Below are 23,743 nucleotides of genomic sequence, written 5' to 3' on the forward strand. Positions count from 1 at the left end.
CCTTGAAGACCAGGCCAGGCATGCTCACCTTCTCTGTATGCAACAAGGAGCCATTAAAGGACTTTAAGCAGGGGATCGTGGGGAGGAGAATAAGCTAAAGCCCAAAGGCCTTGAGAGGGAAAGGGACCTATCCACAGTCACACAGCCAGTTATAGGAGGGACGCTGTCCTCGGTCTCCCTGACTGATTCAATATCATAGCAAGGGAAGGACAGTACGTATTTTGTTCCCCCGTTTCATTCTCAGGGTTAGAAGGAGGCCTCAGTAACTCACAGTAAGTGTTTGTGGAACACACGACTAAATCAAATCACGCAGGGAAAGTCAGAAGCCTTGGATTCCCAAGAAGGTCAATGCGTTTTGGACCGTGGAGAAGCTGCTCTCAAGAAAACAGACCAAACTCCTAGAGATGTTGACCTGGGGGCCTCCAGCCCTCTGAACCCCAGGTCCTCCTGTGACCAAAGACACTGCCACCCACGCTGCCCCAGACACCTACTCAAGCTACAACGAGCATTGCTGCATAGGTTCAGAAGTTAATCTTGGTGAAGTGCCTGGAAGATGAAAAGCGTTCCCCAGACATCCAGTGTGGTAATTGCCACTGCGGAGAAAATACATCTCTACATTTGCAAGAGGCAGGCCTTTGTGTTCCACCAGAAAACAGCCATTAGAATTCCTGTCCCTGACTCGTCACGAAGCTGTGACAGCCTGGCGGGCAAGGAGGGTCTTGCAGTTCAAGCAGCAGATGGCAGGACACTCAGAGGAACTCGGATGCAGCTATCCATTCCTGAATGCCTGCCTGCTCCAGGCAGGGCGTGGGGCCCGGTGCATCCTGGAGAGAGCCCCAGCCCCAGCACATCCTGCCAGTGACTTTGGGCAAGTCCCATCGTTTCTCTGAGCTTCAAATTCATCACCTAAACAATGGGGATAATACCACTGGCCCCACTGGGTCATTTTGTTTTTGATTCTGACCATGTGGGGTTCAGGTTGTAATCCCATTTCACAAATGTGGAAACTGAAGCCCAGGGTATGGCTCACCAATTCCTCAATACTCACTGAGCACCTGTGATGGGCCAGTAGCTGTTGGAGGAGCTGGAAAGACAATGAAGAGTAAGACAGACAAGATAAGGTCCAGGCTGTCCCTGAGCTCACGTTCTATTCGAGAGACAGAAAAGAAGCAAGTCAACAATAAAATCATTTCACCAAGTTATATAAGTGCTAGGAAGGAAATAAGAGAGGGGGTGTGTCAAGGAGGCAGGGGCTGTTGGGGCTGTTTATATAAGGCAGGCAGGGCTTGAAGGAACAGGCATCAAAGCTGACATCTGGACAAGGAGAAGCAGCTGGCTATGGACAAGTGCAAAGGTCCTGAGGTAGGAAGAAGCCTGACAAAGGTGCATGACGGAAGTCAAGCCAGCGAGGGAGAGGGTGGTAGGTATAAGAGCAGAGAGGTTGACCGGGGCCAGAGTAGGCAGGGCCTTGACGACTGGGTGAAGCAGAGGGGTGGCATCATCTAAATCGTAGTTAAGAGTCTTCTCTCCGTCTCATCACCGATACGGGGCCTGGTAGGGCAAAGCCCACATCAAAGTGACCACCTGGACCCCCTTCAGGCCTACAGTTCCTGCTGCTATCTCTAGAGCAGGTCAGCCAAAGGGCAAACAAAGTGATGGGTTCCCCTGCTGGGAAATAAATGCATCGGTCAGCTGGCTAGATGCTGGATGGGCACCGCCGTGCCTTGCAGGCGGCATCCCTAATGCTATGAGGCAGCGAGGGGAGGGAGAAGACATAAGGCCGCTGGACTAGGGGGTTAGGCGAGGGAGAGAGGCACCTGCCTCAGGTGCAAAATGTAGAAGCGTGCCAAAAAATGCAGCCGTCAAGATACATAACATGTTGTGCAGTATTTTTTTATAAACAAAATTGGAGCCAAAGAATCCATAATGAAGAAAATATTAAAATGTTTAAATGAGGACAGGATTCTAAAAGAGCCAGTTTGGGGGTAAGACAAATGGGGTGAATCAGACACGTGCAGGATCTAATCCTGACCCAGAGATGTTCGCTCAACTGCAGGAACACTTCCTGGGCCGGGGCCCTGTTCCCACCGGAAGCCAGCATCCAGAATGGGACGGCTCATGACAAACTGAAAGTAAGAAACAGTCCCTAGTAGGCGCCTCAGAGACCACACTCCATCCTGGCTATGGGGACAGAAACCCAAGCGGGGACCCACAGCCGGGAGGTGTCGCTTGGCAGGCAGCCCTGGAGCCGTGTACCCCCAAGTGGACCAAAGTTCAAACTCACCCCTTGTATGCTCTGGGACCCTGAGTGAGGCTCAGTGCCTCTCAAGCCTCATCTGCCCCATCTGTGACCCCAGGGCTAAGAAGACCTGGTCCCCAAGAGTCAATAAGGAAAGATTTGTAGCCCTCTAGCACCTGGCTACTCCAAGTGTGGTCCCTGGACCAGCAACATCAGCGTCTCCTAGGAATTTGTTAGGAAGGCGGAACCTTAGCTGCATGGCAGACCCACTGAATCAGAATTCGCATTTTAATGGGACCCCCAAGGGATTGGCAAGCATGTAAAAGCCTGAGAAGCTGGCCAATTCTTGGCACTTTGAAGATGCTCAATAAATGATGCGTTGCCCCTTTGCCCACCAAACCCCGAGTTAGATCCTGACTTCAGGCAAGAGGAAAAACCCAAGAGAGGGAGAAGAGATCCCGAGGTGGCCAACTCAGTACATTTTAAACGGTCAAGTTGTAAAGCCAGGGAGTCTGGCTGGGCTCTTATACAAAACCATTTAGGTCCTCCATTATTTATCCGATAAATGGGAAAAATAATAGCAAATACCTTATACGGTTGCTGTGAAAATAAAATGAGATAATATGAGTAAAACCTCAGCACAAAGCTCGGCACGTAGTAAGTGTTCAATAAATGCTTGCAATTGTTGCTGGTGGTGAGAGGGGTGGAGGGGGTTCAGTAAATGGTTACTGAGTACAGCCTATGTGATGAAATAGATAACATTTGTATAGCTCTTTGCCATTTATAAAGCACTTTCATCTATACCATTTCAACAGACTCTTATAACTCCCTGGGTAAGACAGCATGAAATATATTCATTTTACAGAGGAAAAAAAATCAAGGCTCAGAGAGGTAGTGATTTGGCTAAGCAAACCAGGATTTAAACCCCTAGGGTCTGAAACCAAAATCTGTGCCAGCAACAGAGCATCTAACAATAACCATGGGAAAAGGTTAAAAATGGAATAAGATAATATTAGACTCTAGAGATAGTGTTATTCAACCCCCTTATTTTACAGAAGGGAAAACCTGAGGCCCAGGGAGAGGAAGAGACTTGTCCAAGGTCACTCAGACAGAGCAACAGCCCTGGGTCAGAAGCCAGCTCACAAGGGTTCTGTCCAGAGTCCCGTCCTGTGTCCAGACCCACCTCCTGCATCTGAATGGCCAGGCTCCACCTGACGAAGCCAGTGGCACCGGCTGTGGGCGGCCCCGGCTGGTTCCCTGGGCATGTCTGCTGGACAGTAGGCATCCAGATCTGCCTTCCTTTCCAGCCTAATCAGAGGAAGGGAGTGTAGAAGCTGGTGTTGCCAAGGTGAGAGCTGTGAGGTTGCTAGGACACAATTTGGGAGCAGTCAGGTGGCAGAAGAGGGCTTTGCTGAGCCTGGGGTAAAGATGAGGACCTGTCGTCAGGACAGGCTCCTCACTGGGGCCTGGAGGAGGACCTCTAACTCCGCCGGGTAGGTCAGCCAATGGGAGAGTTGAGTCTCCAGACCTTCCACCTCTATGCACCGCCCCAGCCAGGAGGCAGAGTCTACTTCTCCCTCTACCCCAGACCTCATCAAGCACAGGTCCTGCTACCTATCCCCCCAATCCAGACCCTGCCCTCAGAAGGAGCTCCCTAGGGCACAAGCTGAGCCCTGCAGTGGCTCTCCATCACCCTCTGGGTAAAGTCCATGTCCCCCTAAAGCTCCTCATAACTGACCCCGACAACCTCCCAGCTTCATCTTTGTCCCCAAGGATCTAGCTAAGTCACATTCCTCCAAGTGGGACCATGCTCTCTCCACACTTTTGCAGATGCTGTTCTTTCTGCCTGCAAAGCCTTTCCTGCTCCTCTGTCCTCTAAGCCTCAGCTTCAGACTCACCTTCTCAGGGAAGCCCTCCCTGAGGCCTCCGGGCAGTGAGGCACCTCTGACGAGCCTGCATTTCCGGGGATGTCACCTTGTGTGTTAACTATCCGCTTTCCTGTTTGTGTCCCCATTAGACTGTGGGCTTTTTACATCTCACTCCTAGAGCAAGACCCAGGTTCCAACTGTGCAAGATCAAGACTTCTCTGAGTCTCTGTGCCCTCCTCTGTGTGATGGGGATTGTGACCTTGGCCTTGCCAGGCTAATGGGAGTATTAGAGATCGTGGATGTGAAGGGCTTGGTACATCACAGATACAGCGAAAGTGCGGCCGTTGCCCTGTTGTTTATGTCAGTGCCGCCCGTGCCCAGCCCGGCGTGCTCGCTAACACGTGCATGCTCAGTGTATCCGTCACCTGCACCGGGAGAATAGTAACCGCTGTGCGAAAGGGCTCCGAGAACAGTGAAGCCCCGTTCAAGTGTACGTCATCATCATTCTGATCGTCAGCACCCTTGATTCTCACCAGCCCCTAGACCTGAGTCATCCTGACATACTCTCTGCCCAGGCATTGAACAAACGGGTTCATTCACTGCACAAAAGAGTATCTACTCTGGGCCAGGAAATGTGCCAGCTGTTTGCAACTTAGCAGTAGGTAGACATTCAATACTTAATTGTGCCACCGTTCTCTCCTGGGCTTCTTAAAGGTCGGCCTCCCCACCTGGCGTGCCTGTGGCCCTGCCTGAGGCCAGGGAGGTCACTCTTTGCTCTAAGATGCTCTGTGGGCAGTCAGGGGGCCCACTTCCCCACCTAGCCAGTCAGAAAACAGTAACATCTGTCCTGTTTCTAATCCAGTTGCTTGTTTTAAATTCAGCTCTGAGAGCCGGAGCATGCTTGTCCTTTTCCCTGCGGTGTCCCCAGCTTTTAGAACATGGCCTGACACAGCCATTCAGCCACTATTTACTCATTCATTCACTCACCCACCAGATATTTGTCAAGTCCCGCTAAGTGCCAGGCCCTGGGGAATCAGCGGGGCCCTGCCTCGCTGAGCTCCTAGTCTAGAGGTGGGATTGGGGGTGGAGGACATTGTGTAGGGAGGCAGCAATGCCCTGGAGCAGTGGAGGCCAAAGGGTTAGGTACTGTGGTCCCAGAAGACGACCGGTCACGGAAAGGGGCTTGAGTGGGCTGACTGTTGGAGTCCCTGCTTTACCTATACTGTGTCTATCATCCCGGGCAAATCCTCAGTCCCCACCTCTGGAAACGACACAAGAGTCTCCCCTTTCTTGAGTCACAGCAGGACTGTGGTTACGGGAGGAAGGGAAAACAGTCGAGGAGGTGGCACCAGGTTGTACACAGGCCCCTGAAGTTGCCGAGGCTTCGGTGCCCAGCCAGGAGAGGCCCTGACTGCAGCAGGGGGCAGAGTGGGGACTGAGGGTTCTGATCTGGCTCCACAGACTCCCCCGGTGGGAGGTGGAGCAGAATGGCCTCCCCTCTGGGTGCCTGTGTTCTCGTCTGTAAAATGGGAGAACATCAACTTCACTAGCCCTAGCTTTGTGAGAGCAGACCTAGCAAACTGAGCACCGCTCAGTCAACAAATGTCTAATGGGTGCCCACTTTCTGTCAGGACTTGTGCAAGGCTCGGGATACAGTCATGGAATGTACCCTTGAATGCTTGGTGCCTCCTAGGAGAAAGCAGAGGCAGGTAACTAAAATTTGAGGGTCTGCAATGTAATAGATATCTTCACAGATATTTTTAGTCAACACTGACAACAGTAATTACAACCAGCATTTGTACGGCATTTAATGTAGGGGGTTGTGCAGTTAGTAGCCCCATTTTATACATAAGGAAACTGAGGCTTGGGGAGACGTAATGGATTTTCCCAAAGCCAGAATTCAAACCCAAGTATGACTGACAGTAAATCCCATCCATTGACATAGTCAGAGATCACATTTAAGCCAGAAAGCAGTGTGGTCAGTGGTACCATACAAGAGTTGCCTGAACCAGTGACCAAGATGGGCAACTGATGTCAGGGGAGTAGGTGAGGTGGGGCCCGGGGTTGGGTCTGATGCCAGGTAGAGTCCCATCTTGCCCAGCCCCTTGATGAAACCCAGGGGATCAGTAGTGGCCTCAGGAGAAGCAAGAGTATGTCTTTAGTGGAGCCTGGGGTTCAGTGCCCATTCAGAAAGCCAACCACCCCAGAAGTCCTCTCCCTTTACCCCTCAACACCCTCTCTTCTCTTCCAGGGATCTGTGCATCTCTGGCATGCTACCTGCTCTGCTCATTGACTGAAGGCCCCTACATCTCAGCTCAGCCAAGAAGCAAAGGTAAGAGTACTGTCCAGGGTCATTCCATGGATGGTGTTCAGGCCTCCCCACTCCTGGGGCCCCAGTGAAGGGGGTCATGATGACATTTCCCCTCTGTGATCACCAAGACCACTCCTAAGTAGAAAGCAGCTGAATCAACTGGGCAATATGGTGGAATGGTGCTAGCTTGCATTTTCAGAGTCGTTTACAACAGAGAAACACTTTCTCATGCATTATCTCCTTCCATGATGCTCCCCCCAAAAAAAACCTTAGGGGGTATTATCCCCAATTTACAGATAAGGAGACAGACGCACAGAGAGGGGAAAGCACTTACAGCTGGCAGGTGGCTAAGCCTGAATTCCAACCTACATTTTCTTGTCTGTTATCCCCATATGGCCTGTGCATATTGTCTGTGCTTGCTACATGCTTGATGAATGAATGAGTGAATTAATGAACTGACCAAGATCAATGGCAGGGCAGAGCAGGCTGGAATCTGGCTCTCCTGTTACCCCAGTTCCTATGTTTTTTTCTGCTAACTGTGGCTTTCTGCGTTGATGAGCTCAACACTATCCCAATCCCCACACCCCCACCCCAGGATTTCAAGCATCTCATGTGTGGTGTCCACTACCCCTCCTGCTGCAGACAGAAGGATAAAGGTGGAGTGGTTGGCCTCAGCCTCTCTGTCGGGTGGCCCCCAAGCGCGGATCACACCCAGCAGCCCTTCATCCACATCGCCTCTTCCCCACCACCCACTACCAGTAATCCAATGTGCATAGTTGTAAACTTGTTTCTTTAAATAAACAGTCTTGAGTTTCATACCAAATAGTCTTTTAAGAGGAGGAACGTCTCCAGGCCACCTCGTATTTAGCATACAGTGAGCCACATATTTGCACAGAGAGAGTGTGTGTGGATATAGAGATCGCTTGATCGCTATAGATATCGTTGCTCATCCAGATGGGAGCTATTTATGATGCTGAGTCACTCGCAATGAATGCCACTGAGGGATTCCAGGCTGGGCTCTGAGCCCCAGCATCACAGACCTCATGGCTCTCTGCCTCGTCCTCACTGTTCACAAATGAGAGAGACAGAGAGACAGAGTGGTCCCCCATCTCAGTGCAGGGACAGAAGGAGACATGTTGGCCACAGGAAAGAGAGACTTTCTCATAACCAAGTTCTATTTCAAATCATTGTCCTCCATCCAAAACACCACACCCTTACAGAGCATCGAGTCCAATTCCTTCCTTGTATAGATAGGAGAGAAAACTGAGACCCAGAGAGGGAAGGGCCTTGCCCAGGGTCACACAGCGAGTCAGTGACAGAGCTGTTCCGAGAGCTCGAAACTTCTGATTGCTGCCTGGGGCTCTTTCCCCTTTCCCAGCCACCTTCTTCAGCTTTATCTCCAATGTCTTGGCATTTCAGCCCCTCAGGAGCTTCCTGTCTTCTGAAACCTTGGAGATGTCACTGAGCACCTCTTTCCTTGAGCTCCTCCAGGAGGGGAACTAAGTCTGGTTTGGGGGTTATCCCCAATACTTACTGCAGGAACTGCACACACTGGGCACTCAATACATGTGCATTGGGTATTATATAAGACCAAACTCAGCACCAATTCCTGGGGAACCCTAGTTCTCCATTTGAAAAAGCACCCATTTATCCCCACCCTCTCTTTCTTGTCTCTAAGCCAGTTCTCTATCCATGTAAAAATAGACTCCCTCCCACTCACCACCCACCTCTGCCCAACTCTATAATGAATCAATTTTATTAATAGGCTTTAGGATAGAAACTTGACAAAGGCTTTTTGTGAAAGTCACCCTTTATCTCCCTATATAGTTTTCTTCTCAAAGAATTCTAATAAACTGGTCAGATGAGATTTTGCTTTACATAAAATATTCATTAATCCACTCCTTCCTTCCATATGGAATATGTTTGTTTAAACATTCGGTGATCTCTATTCTTTATTATGGATTTTATCCAGTTGTTCTAAGAGACCATGGAATGACATGGAAAGCGTATGGGCCTTGGAATTAGGGCTGGGTTAAATTCCAACTGACCACATACTGGCCCTGCATCCACATGGATTGCTATAAAAATTAAATGAGATAATGTCTATAAAGTGTCCAGCACATAGTAAGGGCTCAGTGCAAGTTTGTGAATAAATGCGAGACTCAGAACCCATATGAACCATATCCTAAAGAGTAAGGGACCAACTGACTCTGCAATCTGAAATCTTAAAATCAAACAACCCCAGAAGGGTAGTTTGAGAAGTCTTGAAGAGCAGACCCCAAGAATTACACTGTTGGTTGGGATGTCTCCAGGCCAGAAAATGAAGCTTTTTCTCCTGCTCCTTGTACAAGGAGTTCCCTCAGCTCAAAGAAAAGTCAGAGTCTGGAATCTAGGAAAACAGAAAGCTCCTTGAGAATAAGCATTGTGTGCTGTTAACTGTTGGATTCTACCTCTCCCAAAACTGGAGCCTATCCATAGGGTAGTACAGATAGGCAAAGATGGATAGGCAGCTGTTGTATTCTACCTCTCCCAAAACTACCCTACCCGTAGGGTAGTATGTATAGTCAAAGAGATACACAGTAAGTATGCATTGGGTTGAGTTGAGTTGAGTTGAGTTGAGCTAAGTTGACTTGGCTTTAATTGACTTGAGTTGTTTTGAGTTTGCTAATGGACCCAACTTTAGGACCTACCAAGGGAGAAGCTTCCTGGAACTCAAGCTTAGCTTAGACTGGGACCCACAGCACAGGGGAGACCCCAAGGATGATGTCCTGGGAACATTCAGGGCCTTCCAAAGATCGAGGTATCTCAGAGATAACCAGAACCATAGATAGGACTGAGAAAAAAAGGTAGAAACCTTGGCTTGGTGGGGGGCACCACAAAGCTGAATTTCCTTTAGAAATCTTTACAATATATCAGAACTTGGACTGGATCTTCCTTTATCTTTAGAGTGACAGATTCTTCTCTTCATGGCAGAGAAGGGCCCTTTAGTGGTACCCACTTCAGTGGAAGATCTCTAGGTTGGGGGCATAGGCTGCCATGAAGGGAGAAAGCAGCCTGAGGCCAGGAGCCCGTCAGAGCTCCATATTGCAGATGCTGACACAATTGTAAATTGATCCTTCTATTGGAGTAAGGGTTTGGGGGTCTGATTAAGGTACGATTCAAAGTCCAGACTTACATCAGGCATCAGTTGATGAAGGGAACGGTGACCCAGGAATCATAATGGGGAATCAGACAAGACCTCTGGCACCAATGGGGTCCCTTCACTGGCCCCATCTCAGGCACTGTTCATCACAGGATGCAACCAGGTCCCGAAAGGAGCCAGGAACAAAGGCAACAATGAGACTCAGGTCAACAGGGGCTGCTCCAATCCTTACTGCATTTGGCTGTGTCTGTCTGTCTCCTACACTGGCTTGGGAACCCATCAAGGGGACTACATCTATTCTTCTTGTGTCATCTAAAAATCTGGGTACAGGTTAGACATCAGCGTTTGATGAATGAATAATTAGGTCAGAGTAAGCCTTACAATGCCAGTGGAAGATTTCAAGAGAGTAAGATGGAAATTTTTAAGATTTTAAAATGGCAAAGGTCCAAGAGAGAGATGCCCAGCCAGGAAAGATAACATAGACCCAGAAGTTGCCCCTCAGGAGTTTGGCTCACAGGGAAAATTGGACTAAATGAAGTCAAGAGACAGAGTGATGCCATGTGGGTCAAAATAACATTCCTCAGAGTCCTGGGCTTCTGCGACAGTTCTCAAGGGCCACTGTAGAATGGATTTGGTCAAGAGAAGTTTTTAAAAAGGAATCTCTGCACCCAACAATCCTATTTGAATAATTTTTAAAAGCTCCAATTTTATCTGTTTCATATATTGGATTTCCAAACACATTTTCATTTTTAACAGATTCATTGGATTTTTTAAAAATCTATTTGGAAAGGACTAGTGTTGAAAGAGCCTTGGCATTTGGAGTTAGACTGTCTGGATTAAAATCTCAGCCTCAAGCCTTTCCACCTATGGGACTTTAGGAAGGGACCCCTTTGAGCCTCCATATTCTTATCTATAAACCATCCTTCTAGAAATAGGTGAGAATTAACTAAGGAGCTACAGTATTCCCCAAGGGCTGTACATGGGTGATTGATGGTGTACACGATGATTTTAGGTAGTAGATGGATGAACATTTATTATTTTAATAGCTCACAATTGTGCATGTTAGAAAAACATAACTGACACACCAAATTCTGTGATTTATGGAAATAATATAGCATTTCCTTTTAAAAGAAAATTCAGAGCTTTTTAAAAGGCAAATCAATTTAAAGAAAACTACAAAGTAAATGAATAGTAGTGATATGGCAGAAATCACGAAGGTGGTACAGGAATGACTGAAATGTGGGGAAAACTGAGATAATCTGTGTAAAATACCTATCCGTGTCTGTCACTCAGGAAGGGCTCTAAAGAGTTAATTCTTGTATCCTTCTCTCAATTCCCTGAGATGGCTGGACCTAGAACCAAGCTCATCCACTGGGACAAGATAGGCGCCCAAGCCTGGTCAGCCCGGAATACAGTGTATGGTGGGTACGAGTGGGCAACCATGGCCAAGTCCAGGCGGGCAGCCATGGCCAAGTCCAGGCGGGCAGCCATGGTCAAGTCCAGACGGGCAGCTAGCCACAGGATCTCGGAGCAGGCACAGGCTGAAAAGGCAATGTTTTCCACAGAGTGGGCACCAGCCATAGTTTCTAGCAGCTTCTAGCTGAAATTAAATAACAATGTTGTATTTTCCACATCCTCGTTTTTACCATTACCTTCCACTTATAGAATAGGATAGAGCTTTCTTGTTTTTGCGAATGATGTCATATTCCTTTTAGGAATACGTGTATTAAAGGTTAAGAAGTGAGTGTGTTGTTATTGTTCAGCATAAAATGAGTAATAATACAAGAGAATACATGCGTGGAAACAAGGTAAAGGTGATCATGACTGAGAGAAAAGCCAGTCTGGCAGAAGCATGGAAAGGGGTCCTGCATCTCCAGGGCCCATGCTGAGCCCACAGACAAGATGTCTCCAGACTCATCCGCTGGCTTCAGGTCAAGCCTTGTCCTGGGGAGGCAAAGGTAGCCCCATCCTAAGGAGCCAGCTTTCTGGGCAGGTGACCTGGAGCCTCCAGACTGAGCTGGGAGTCCAGGGACCACGACAGTGGCCCAGCAGCAGTCATTATGGTCAGGGCTGCCCCCAGAGGGTGTGTCTGGAAGAAATCCCAGTCCGCTGGTTTCTGGTGAGGCTGGGGCTGCAAAGGATGACCCAGCAGCTCCAGAAGAAGGGGAGGAAGGAGCTGAGGGTAAGGAAAAGCCAAAGCTTTTCTCTGTAGCTGACTCTGTAGCCTGTGCAAGCTTGGCCTGGCATTCAGGGGAATCCAGTGTGGACCCAAACAGTCCACACCGGCCTATGAGAGGTACTGTGCATCGGTGTTAGTAGCAAACAACAGAAACCAAATCTGCCCCAATCAAACAGAAGCAGGGGTTATTGAGAGGTTATCAGATAACACCCAGAAACAAAAGGAAGCCTGGCGATCAGGCTCAGGAAAGGACAGGAACCAAAGCAGACCAGGGGTCTGGTAGCAGGAATGAGGCCAGTTTCTTCAAGTCTCCCCTGTGGGACGCATCAGCCACAGTGTTTGTTCCTCCTTGCATCACTCTACGCATGATTCAGAGCCCCGGGAGGGGCACTAGCTGGCATGGCTTGGGTCCTGTGTCCTCCTCTTGGCCAGCAGAGAGCATGGAGCTTGATCAGATTCCCTCCAAGACTTGAACACTGAGGAAGGGGTGATTCTCAAAAAGAAAATCAAGGTACTATTATTAAAGGAGGAGAAATGGATTCTGGCCAGAATCCCAAACCAGCAAATGTCTACCATGAGGAGCCAAGGGAGGACCAAGGGTTCCTGGATCTTCCAATGAGCTGAGGGAGGGAGAAAGTTGGATAAGGCTGTTCCTTGACCCCAGAGCTGAAAAGGATCTGCTGGGTTGAGGAAGTCTAATGAGAATTACTCACTCAGGGGCCACAAACTCACTGTCTGCAGGGCTGGCCAGAAATAAATACATGAAAGGAACTATGGTGATCTGGACTATGCCTGTCTACAGGGGCAGCCCCTGCTGGGTCCAGCCAACTGTTGCTATACAGACTCATGGCCCCAGTGTTGATCGATATCCTGATTTTTTTTAATGTTTATTTACTTATTTTGAGAGAGAGAGAGAGAGAGAGAGCACGCATGCACCTGTTCATGAGCAGGGGAGGGGTGGAGAGAGAGAGAATCTCAAGCAGGCTTTTTGCTTGGGGCTCAATCCCACAAACCATGAGATCATAACCTGAGCTAAAATCAAGAGTCAGATGCTCAGCCAACTGAGCCACCCAGGCACCCCAATTTAAGTAAATCCCCAAATCCAGATTTTTTGTGAGACTCCTCCTTTTCAAGTATTGTTAACTACCGAAAAAAAAAGTTTAAATACTGTGCTGACCAGACAAGGCAAACCACCAGTTTGTGACCACTGGACTAACTTCTCTTCATCCACCTCAACGCACCTAAGAAGTCACTTCCTCCAGGAAGCCTTGTGTGACTTGCCCCTCCCTCTGCCTTGCCACCCTCTGTTTGGATTCCCACAGACCCAATATTTCCTCCTATCACAGTAACGACACTCTGCATTATACAAACTCCTTTGCTTCCATCTGCTGCCCTTTAACTGTGCTTCCCAGAGGGTGAGGGTGCCCACCACGTCTGACATCTATGCCCAGCATAATGCCTGACACATTCGAGGCACAGGGCACAAATGTAGGGACTGCGGTTGTCAAGATGGCTAGGTTACACAATGGTGACAAATTAATCCTGAGACTTCCGTGGCTTAATACAACAAAAGTGGGCGTCTCCCTCATGCAAAGTCTGCTGTGGGCCCAGCAGGTCTCTGGGTAGCCTCCTGCCAAGCGGTGACTGGGAGACCCAGGCTGGCTCCACCATTCGGTGGCAGGGGAGGAGAGCGAGCAGAGAATTCCCACACACTCCAAACCGCAGCCTACAAGTGCCTTTTGTTGGCTCCCTTCACAGAACATTGGCCAGAACTAGTCCCATGACCTGTCTCACTCCAAGAGGCACAAACCCTGGGCTGCAGGCGACAGTGCTAAGGAACCCCAGGGTCCAACAGGTAGACTCCAGCTGCTGGTGGGCAGAGGCAGCCAAGGCCCATCGTTCATGGGAAGCAGCAGGACTCCACAGGTCATGTTTAACTCAAGACATCTGGAAAATTGGGACGAGAGTGAGGAGAGAATTTCATCAGCTTGAGCTTTCCACCTCTCCTTATTTTTCCAATCAGTAAACATTAGGAAATGAAAATCAAGTTGATGGAAAAATTGAGGTCAAATGCCAATGAGCAAACCATTTAGAGTGAAATCGCCACCTGGCCCCGTGACGACCTGGGAGTGACTGCAGCTGCTTGCAGGGCCTCTCTGCTGCGATCAAAAGCCAGCGCACTCAGGGATCCTGACCCCTGCTGTCAGCCTTGCCCAGAACCTCAGCCAATGGCACCCCCAACTGCAGCCCTCTAGTTTCCATTTGCATGCTGCCGGTGACAAGAAGCTCACCACCCCACCCCCACCCCCAAATCATCCCGCTCCTCTTTCAGACCACTCCCATGGTGTTTGTGGTGACAGGATCTGATGTCCCTAGGGACTAGCGTTTGAGGAAAGTGCCTGGCCCAATTCACCCCTCTGGCTGACCAATCACTGCCTTGGCCCCCAGGAGCTGTCTGGGGAACCGAGTGCAGTAAGAATGAAGGAGGTGAGGCATTCAGGGTAGGGGAATATGTGTCCATTTCTGGTTCATAGAATGAAGACAGAAATCCATTACATGGGAGATAGGATCAGAACCAGAGACGTTTATCCCAGAGAAGAGAAATCTCTGAGAAACTGTCATAGGACAGTGATGGAGGTCCAGCCTGATTAAATGAGGGGGGCAACAGAGGGGCAAATAAGATCCCCAAATAAGAATGTCTTTTCCCGGGGCGCCTGGGTGGCTCAGTCGATTAAGCGGCCGACTTCGGCTCAGGTCATGATCTCGCGGTCCATGAGTTCTAGCCCCGTGTCAGGCTTTGTGCTGACAGCTCAGAGCCTGGAGCCTGCTTCAGATTCTGTGTCTCCCTCTCTCTGACCCTCCCCTGTTCATGCTCTGTCTCTCCCTGTCTCAAAAATAAATAAACGTTAAAAAAAAAAAAAAAGAATGTCTTTTCCCTCATTCATTCTGCAAACATTCACAGTTTGTCTACTGTGCCAGGCCCCATGCTGAACACTGGGAACAGAGAGACTAATCAGTCACAGGCCCTGAGCTTGGGTGAGTGGGCAGACATGTAATAATAATATTAAATTCACATGGGGATGGCTGAGATATAGTGCAGGATGGAGACTATGGGAGATCAGAGAAGGGGTACCTGGCCTACCTGGAGGTGGGGTGTTCAGGAAAGGATGAGGGGGCATACAAAATGGGAAGAAAAGGATGGTGGGCCAAGGGCAAAGGCCCAGAGATGAGAAATAGCCTGGCGTGTGAGAAGACCTACCCACTGTCCTGTTGCTTAAGGCAGGAAGTGATGACAGGGAGGCCAGAGCAGGCAGCAGAGGGCCGTGAATTGCCAGGGAGCTGGGACTCTGGCCTAGGCTAGGAGAGAGCCATAGGCAGTTGGGGGGTGGGGGGGAGGTTGCAGAAAAACATATCCTACATTCCTAACAAACCTATGTTTGTTACTGAAATATAACCTACATTCATAAAAGTACTCACATCATACATTTACAGCTCAATGAACTTTCACAAAGTAAACATACCCATGTAACCAGCCCCCAGATCAAGAAACAAACTTCCCAGCTTGCCAGAAAGCCCCTTTTGCTCCTCTCTTCATCGCCCCCTCCCTGAAAAAGAACCACTGTTCTCCACTATTCTAACTTCTAACCTCATCGACTAGTTGGTTTATTTTTGAACATCGCACAAATGAAATCGCGCATTCTTTGGTATTTGGCTTCTTTCACTCGTTATGTGTGGCATTCTCTCATGTTATTCATTCCCATGGCTAAATTATATTGCAAATATAATTATATTTGGAATTACATATATTATGTTATAATATTAATACATAACATATTTGACAACACCAAAATGCCTTCATCCATTCTAGTGTTGATGGACATTTGGGTTGTGTTCAACTTGGGACCCGTGAAAAATGGTTCCATTAAGATTCTTGCTTGTGTCTTTGGATGAACATATATACGCATTTCTGTGGGGGTTATGCCAAGGAGTAGAATCAGTGCATTATAGGGGATGTGGGTTCATCTTTAGCAGCTACTGTCAAATGTTTTTTTCCAAAATGGTGGTCCTAATTTACACTCTGCACTGTACTGTATGAAAGGTCTAGAAACTCCATGGCCTCACCTACATTTGACATTTTCTGTCCTTTCCATTTTAGCCATTCTGGTGAGTGCACAGTGGTGATTTGCATTTCCCTAACGACTAGTGAGGTTGACCACATTTTCATCTGCTCACTGGCCATTTGGACATTCCCTTTCCTGACATGGTTGTTCATGTCCCTGGAAGTTGAGGAACAAGGTGTACACTTTATTTTAGAAAGTCATGTCAGGCGGCCAAGTAGGGTGACTGGGATTGTAGAAGTAGATTCTCTTGAACCTCTGGCTAAAACCAATGGCATCTCACTTAGGCACAGGGCTTCATCTGCTTCCTCTGCCTCTTTAAATTCTTACAGCCTCCTTGAGAGGTCAAAATTGTTACCAACAGGGGCACCTAGGTGGCTCAGTGGGTTAAGCATCTGACTTCAGCTCAAGTCATGATCTCACGGTTCATGAGGTTGAGCCCCACCACGTCGGGCTCTGTGCTGACAGCTCAGAGCTTGGAGCCTGCTTTGGATTCTGTGTCTCCCCCTCTCTTTCTCTTTTTGCCTCTCTCAAGAATAAATAAATGTTAAAACATTGTTTTAATTGTTATCAACATCTCAACACCTCAAAGATGAGGTGACTGGGAAATTACTTGTACAAAGTCTCACAATCGGAGCTAAGTGTAGAGCCCCAGCATGGGGGGCCTCAGCCCTGGGTTTGTTTCCTCGTTAATCTCAGACAGGAGCAGGAAGCCTGGGAAGGAATAGAAGAGAAAGGAACAAAAAGAAAGGTAAAGAAACAGCACCAAGAACATCTATTGCACTCTTATATTTTATCTCACAAGAGGAGATTCTCCCTCCCTTTCCTCTCTTCCTTCCTCTTCCCTCCCCTCTCCCCACCTCTCCCCAAAAGTCCTAGCAGAGGTGAACAGCCATCAGAAGCCTAGTGACCCCCAACCCCATTATTGTGTTGGATGCCCAGTGATGTGAAGGGAGGACTGGGGCCAACCTGAGTTGCCTGACCTGCTACCACTCACTCCGTGGCCCAAAACCGGTCACTTTACCTCCCTGGGTCTTCGACTCTTTGTCTGTTTCAACAGTCCCTTCCTCAGAGCCTTATGGAGAGAAGCCAATGAGCCAGCATGGGGCCTGGTACAAAGCAGCCCCTGGTTTAGTCGGTACATGCTCGTTCCCTCCCTGGCCACATCCAGGACTGGCGTGGCTCCGTGTCCTGCCTGCAGCCCTGTCCTTTGGCTCTCTCCTCCCTGAGTAGCAGGGCAGCACCCTTTTGTCTCATGCAGCGACAGCAGGCCCCTAGCGGTTTCGTCACTGCCAGAGAGCAGGTGTGGCAGGGGCAGGAAGAGCACCCCTCCCCCAGGACCTCCCTGCAGCTGCCTGCACTCTGGCCAACAGCCAGACAATTCGCCCCAGAAGGGCCTTTCTCTTCTCAAGGGCTCTCATCTCAGAGCCCAGACGCCTTTATTTTGGGAGCCTTGCTTGGTAAAGTGCTCTGTCAAAGCTACCTCCGAGCAACATCCCCACCCCCACCGCACACACACCACACACTGCCATCCTGCCTGATCTTCCATTCATTAATCTACACGGTATTTGGTTAGCATCCCAGGCACCCTGCTAAGCCCTAGGAGACCCACAAGGTCCCTGTCTTTCTGGGGCTTCCCCTGCAGGGTGTGGGGAGGTGGGTAAGAAACAAGCAGATGGATACAAGACATAGGATCATTTTGGGATGGTGCTCAGGGCTATGGATGGTGAAGTCCAAAGCTGTAATGGACCACCCTGTCCCCGAACAGAGTGGAGAAATTTACAGGCCTGCTGCTGGCAGGGGTGTGTCCTTCTCTGGTTTGGGCTCCAAAGTCAGCTCCTAGAGGGAAGGGTCACAGCATAGCTACCACTGGAGAGGAGGTCCCAGGAGGTGGCTGGAGAAGCTTCTAGCTGCCGCTGACCCCCAGCTATCCCGCCCCCTCCTTTCCCTCCCTGCAGAGCCCTGCCAGATCCTTCAGATCCAGCAGCCCTCATAATTGTCTTGTCTCTCCCACCTCCTGAGGCAGCAAGAGGGGTCACAGGAGCTCTTCCTTGACTCACCAGCTACTCCCCACCCATCCCATAGGGTTTGTCCCTCCAACCCTACTGGGTTCTGACCAAGCCACGCCCTTTCCAGATGGGTCCCTTACAAAACACCAGGAGTGGGGTGCCTGGGTGGCTCAGTCGGTTGAGTATCCAACTCTTGATCTCGGCTCAGGTCATGATCCCGGGGTCATGGAATCAAGCCCCGTGTCAGGCTCCTCCACTCAGTGTGAAGCCTGCTTAGGATTCTCTCTCTCTCTCCCTCTGCCCCTCTCCTTGACTCACATGCTGTCTCTCTCCCTCTCTAATACATACATACATACATACATACATACATACATACATATATACATACATAGAAAAAGAGAGGACAGAGCTCTTCTCTCCTTAAAAAAAAAAAACAAAAAAAAAAACAGGGCGCCTGGGTGGCTCAGTCAGTTAAGCATCTAACTTTGGCGCAGGTCATGATCTCACAGTTCGTGGGTTCAAGCCCTGCATGGGGCTCTGTGCTGATAGCTCAGAGTCTATAGCCTGCTTCAGATTCTGTGCCTCCCTCTCTCTCTGCCCCTCCCCACCTTGTGCTCTCTCTCTCTCTCTCTCTCTCTCTCTCTCAAAAATAAACATTTAAAAACAAACAAACAAAAAACACCAGGAGTAAGGTCATCTGAACCCTAGTCAAGGCTGGCAGACTTCCCCAGATCTCCACCCCCAGAATTCTGTCTCTGGCTCTCCTTCTCAGGCCTCCCCTATCCCTGTCTTTCACCTTCTCACTGACTCATTCTCTTTCTCTGTGCATCTCTCTCTGTCTCTGTGTCTCATCTCAATTTTCCTCCCTCTGTCTCCCTATCACTCTGATTCACATCCTAAATGCACTTCTTATCTGGACGTTAATTTACTTCAAACACTTACTTTAAAAAAATGCATTGAACCCCTACTGGGTGCCAGGCATGGGGCAAGGAGCTTGGGTCTAATCAAAGATGAGTAAAGCATAGACCTCCCTGAAAAGAAGATGAGTCATACACGGAAAGAAGTGAAATGGAGAGGCTGAAAGTGACTGAAGCTATAAAAGAGACGATGGGAGCTCAAGAGTATCAAGGAGGGGGTTTTCTGAGGGCTTCATGGAAGAGGTGACTCTTCAGTCAGATGTTGAAACATGGTCATGCAATGGAATGTGGGCTGACTGTGCAGAGGAAGGTCCTCTCCTGTGGTTGAGTTCTTCAAGTGCCCTCTCCACTCAAAGCTAAATCCTACTCTCCAGCATCCTTCTTGTTTAATCTCCAAAGTACCCTTAATAAAACATGGACTTTGATGTCTTACAGACCTGCATGCGTCCCACAGACTCAACTCTCTGAGCTTTCGTTCCACCATCTGTAAACAGTCCTCTAGGGCTGTTGTGAAAATCAAATAAGACAAAGGATGTGAAAATGCTTTCCTACTGTTAATGAGACTCTTTACTCTTAATGAGGGCTCTTTCAACTGCAAGTGACAGAAACCTAACACAAAACGACTTCAAATAAAAAGAAAAGTCTGACATTGCTGGTATCAGGCACACCTGGATCCAGGGGTTTAAATGACTCTATGTCTCTCGATTCTGCTCTCAGGCAGACTCTCTCGCTCAGAGGAGAAACACAGCAACTACTTGTCCACAAGTTGAGCGAGTCTAGTAGAAATAGGATACCGCAACCCTAATGGTGCCAGCAAAGTTCTAGGGTTGAATTTCAGTGGACAGAGCCCTAATCCGTCCCCATAGCCAGTCCTGGGTCACACACCCACCCTGGAGCTGGTAATAACATGGCCCTCCCACCCAATCCATTAGGGCCATGAGTAGGAAAGGGGTAGGTACTCCCAAAGAGGTGCTGTTACACTGTTACAAGAAGGAATGGGTGGGGGGGTGTCAATCACCTTGGGTAATGAAGACAAGGAACACACAGGGAAAGAAGGTTTACTCTTTCTTATCTCTCAGATCCAAAACAATCTGTCTTCTCCAAAAAGTCTCTGATCCCCCAAGGCTGTGTTGAGTACCCCCTTCTGTTCTCCTGCAGCAACTTATACTTCCCTTATCATCATACTCATCGCATTTATTCTCATTTTCCATTTACTCATCTGTCTCCTTCACAAGAGAGTATTGGGAGGTCAGATACGTGCCTGTCTTGCATGTTGTTGTACCCACAATGCTGACAAATGCTAGACACCTAGGAAATGGTGGATGGATGGATGGATGGATGGATGGATGAATGTATGGATGATTAGATGGCTAGATGGGTGAATGAATGAATGAATGAATAGATGGATGGATGGATGGATGGATGGATGAATGGATGGATGATTGGATGGCTAGATGGGTGAATGAATGAATGAATGAATGGGTAGATGGATGGATGGATGGATGGATGGATGGTTGAATGGATGGATGATTGGATGGCTAGATGGGTGAATGAATGAATGAATGAATGAATGAATGAATGAATGAATAGATGGATGGATGGATGGATGGATGGATGGATGGATGGATGGATGATTGGATGGCTAGATGGGTGAATGAATGAATGAATGAATGGGTAGATGGATGGATGGGTAGATAATGGATGGATGGGTGGATGAATGGTGTGGGAGAATACTGGTAAGATCAGTTTGGGACATACCAAGCCTAGGCTCCCTGTGAACACACAAACACGGCTATCCCTCAAGCGGCTGACAGGTGGACCTGGAGTTGAGGAGAGAGGTCTGGGCTGGAACCGAGGTTTGGGAGCTATTAGCACGGAGACTATAATAGAGGCCATGGGAAAGGATCAAGATCACTAGGGAGGGGGCAAAACTGTATACCCAAGGTCACACATCATGTAAGTGACACTTGAACCCAAGGCTGTGCAATGTCAAAGTCTGATCTCATTCCTTCATTCCAAGGCAACGGGGCCACTACTTGAGGTGGCAGCACACAGTTAATGTCTCTCCTTTCTCCCCACCCTCCCCCTCCTCAAAACACTCAGCCAGAAGGGAGCAGCTGCCTGGGAGGACAGAGAGACAGATTATGTAAACTGTGATTGCCACCCACAGGAGGAGGAGGAGAGTGAATAGGTATTGAAATGCGCTTTCAATAATGCATGTCCTCCCCCGCAGAGGCCTGGGGCTTGGTTGCAGGGAGAAGAGCCTTAAAGGGACCGAGCCTCCTATCCCTAGCGGTGGCACCCACAGACCCCTGGCCACACAGGTCTTCTGTCCACAATTGGAGGGCTCCATGGACATCCACCACAGGGATCTCCAACCTCTCTCCATCAAGGACACCTTTTTTTTCCCCCTCCTGGCCCCATGGATTTGAGTTTTTAAAGATTCTGTTTCCCAAACACACTGCATTTAAGTCATGATTAATTCATTTCCTCCATTTTTTATTAATCAAAGACACTTAACTGCCAGTCAGAGCTTTGATCAGCAAGAGGTAAGCCATGAGGTGATATCACTCCAACCCAAGGCTAAGGAATATGACAACACTTTTAGCCAGGCCCACCTTGCTACTCGAAAATGTCCTCTCTCCCTATCCCCATTCATTACTGTCTTTGGAAGACCCCAGGTTGGGGAACAGTGATCCTGCCCAGCACTCTCATTTCACAGAGAAGAAAACTGCGACCCAGAAAGGTGAATGGACTTGCTTGAGGTCACAGGATCAGTAGGATCTGAAGGCTGAGATCTGACCTCTCCTGTTTCAACTGACTTAGAACTTAATAACATGATAGCTCTGATAGGTCATCCACAGGATCCGAAAGTCCAGAGAAGGACAAGAAAAAAGCCATCAGAGCCAGCACCTTCACTGCACCTTTACTATGAGCCAGATGCAGTAGATATATTCTCCCACTTTGTTCTCACACAAGGGCCATGAGAGGTGGGACTGTCATTCCCATTGAGCATATGAGGAAACTGAGCATCAGAGAGGCTTTGTGGGTTACATAATCCACTGGGCCAGAAAGTGGAGGACCAGGATTCCAGCAGGCTTGCCAAGAGCACCAAAAGCACACTCCTTTCACCTCTCTGGCCTGGCTGGAATGAAGGTGAGGTGGTCATGTAGACCAGATTTGAAGTTTTGCTCACCACTTACTAGCTGTGTGAATTTCACTAATGATCTCACCTCTCAGAACCTCCAGTCCCTCACCTGGGGAATGGGGATAGCACCTTGTTACTTGAGTGATCATGAAGGGTAAGGAGAGATGATGGGGTTCAGGCACCCAGCACAGGTTGTAGGGATGGCACCTTCTCCCTCTCGTCTCCCCTCTCCTTGTTAAAAAGACTCCAAGCTGGCAGAAGCCAGGATGAGAGATTTGATTGCTTATGTCTTTGGGGATCTCCTGGGCTGGGGATAAGGAAAACATTGCCGTGTTCTCCCTCTGTTATTAATTAAAGGGACTGTCCTCTCCTGGTCCAGTAATTCTAAGACAAGAGCCAAGGGTTGGATGAGGCTCTCCCTCCAGCAGGGATGTGCTCCTGGTCATCACCATCTGCTTCCACATCTGGTTTTGTTGGCATTGGGACCAGGATGCCTTGAAAATTCCCACAGCCCTCCTGGAAACTCATTTCCTCAAGGCAGCCTAATGAGGGTGGTATGGAAATCTCAGCTCCCAGCAACTAGAGAAGGTGACCTCCTAGACTTGCCACAGTTGCTCCTCTGGACACAGTAGAGGTTGAATAACTGACTCTGTGGTCCCCATTTCCCCTGGAAGTGGTTTTAAATGAATAAGTACCAAAAATTAAAAAAAAAAAAAAAAAAAAAAAAAAAAAAAAAACTCGGCAAGTGAGATGGAGCATTAAGCAATTTCCTGGACACAATGAAGTGAATCAGAGGTCTGTGAGGCACCTTGTGTCAGGCACCGGCTAAGTGCTGAGGACTCCCAATGAATGGGGCCTGGCTCTGCCCTCAAGGAGCTCCCAGTGCCGAGGGTAGAAATGGACACAAAGACACAGGCTAGGACCACTGGGCAATTGGGAGACTGTGATGGAGCGATGTGGAGGGTGCTATGGGAATGCAGGGGAGGGTAGGACTGACTGAGTGGGGAGAGAAGCATGAGGAGGCTTCACAGAAGATGCACTTATATGCTGAAGGTGGTGAGAAAAAGCCATTTCAGATAGTGGGACAGGTGGAAAGACAGGACCCTGTGATAGCATTTTAAGGAGGGTGAATGGATTGAATTTGGTGGCTGATAGGGTGTGTGGATGAGAGAGAGGAAGGAATCTCCACATGCTTTTTGGGCCCTACCTGCCCCTCTACTCTGTGTGGGTGGGAAGACAGAATGCACTGATAAGCAGCCCCACCCAGGTTCCCAGGGAAACATGGAGAGGGAGAGCTTCCTATCAGCACTCTCCCTCAATACTGAAGAACTTTGCCTCTTGTACTCTCCTATCTGTCAACATACTGTCAGTTGCAAGTGAAAGAAACTCAACTCTAAGCGTCTTTAGCAAGAGGGACAATTTATTGGCATAGTGATGAAAGGTTCAAGGATGATTGGTTTCCCCCACAGCTCAAATGAGGAGAGCAAACCTCAGTTTCTCTCCATGTCTTTGCTTTGCTTTCCTGTGTTGGTTTCATGTTCAGGCAAGTTCTTTTCTGACAGTGGCTCCTGAAGCTCCAGACTTAGATCCCGCTAGCTTAGCAACCTGCCACAAAAGGAGGCTTTCCCACAGCTCCAGCAGAAATTCCAGAACTGAGTCTCATTGGCCTTTCTTGGGTCACATGCGCATCCCTGAGCCAATTGTATGTCCAGAGGACTGCACTGATTGGTAAAACCCTAGTCATGTGCCCTCTTGGATCCCCAGGCTGGGAGCTCAGTACACAAGCCTAAACCACATGGAAGGAGACTGGGG

The 23,743-nt window shown here is 48.8% G+C and overlaps 1 protein-coding gene across 1 annotated transcript in view; it reads left to right on the plus strand.

The window, feature by feature from the left end:
- Window positions 1-23,743, plus strand: part of CPLX2 (complexin 2) — an 83,208-nt gene that overhangs the window by 5,251 nt on the left and 54,214 nt on the right. Inside the window, exon 2 of the mRNA XM_060635074.3 lies at window positions 6,359-6,439. The gene's annotated coding sequence lies outside the window, so the exon portion shown is untranslated. The remainder of the gene's footprint in view (window positions 1-6,358; window positions 6,440-23,743) is intronic.

The sequence above is a fragment of the Panthera onca genome, chromosome A1 (assembly GCF_046562875.1).
Source record: "Panthera onca isolate mPanOnc1 chromosome A1, mPanOnc1 haplotype 2, whole genome shotgun sequence".
In the NCBI taxonomy this organism is placed as follows: Eukaryota; Metazoa; Chordata; class Mammalia; order Carnivora; family Felidae; genus Panthera; species Panthera onca.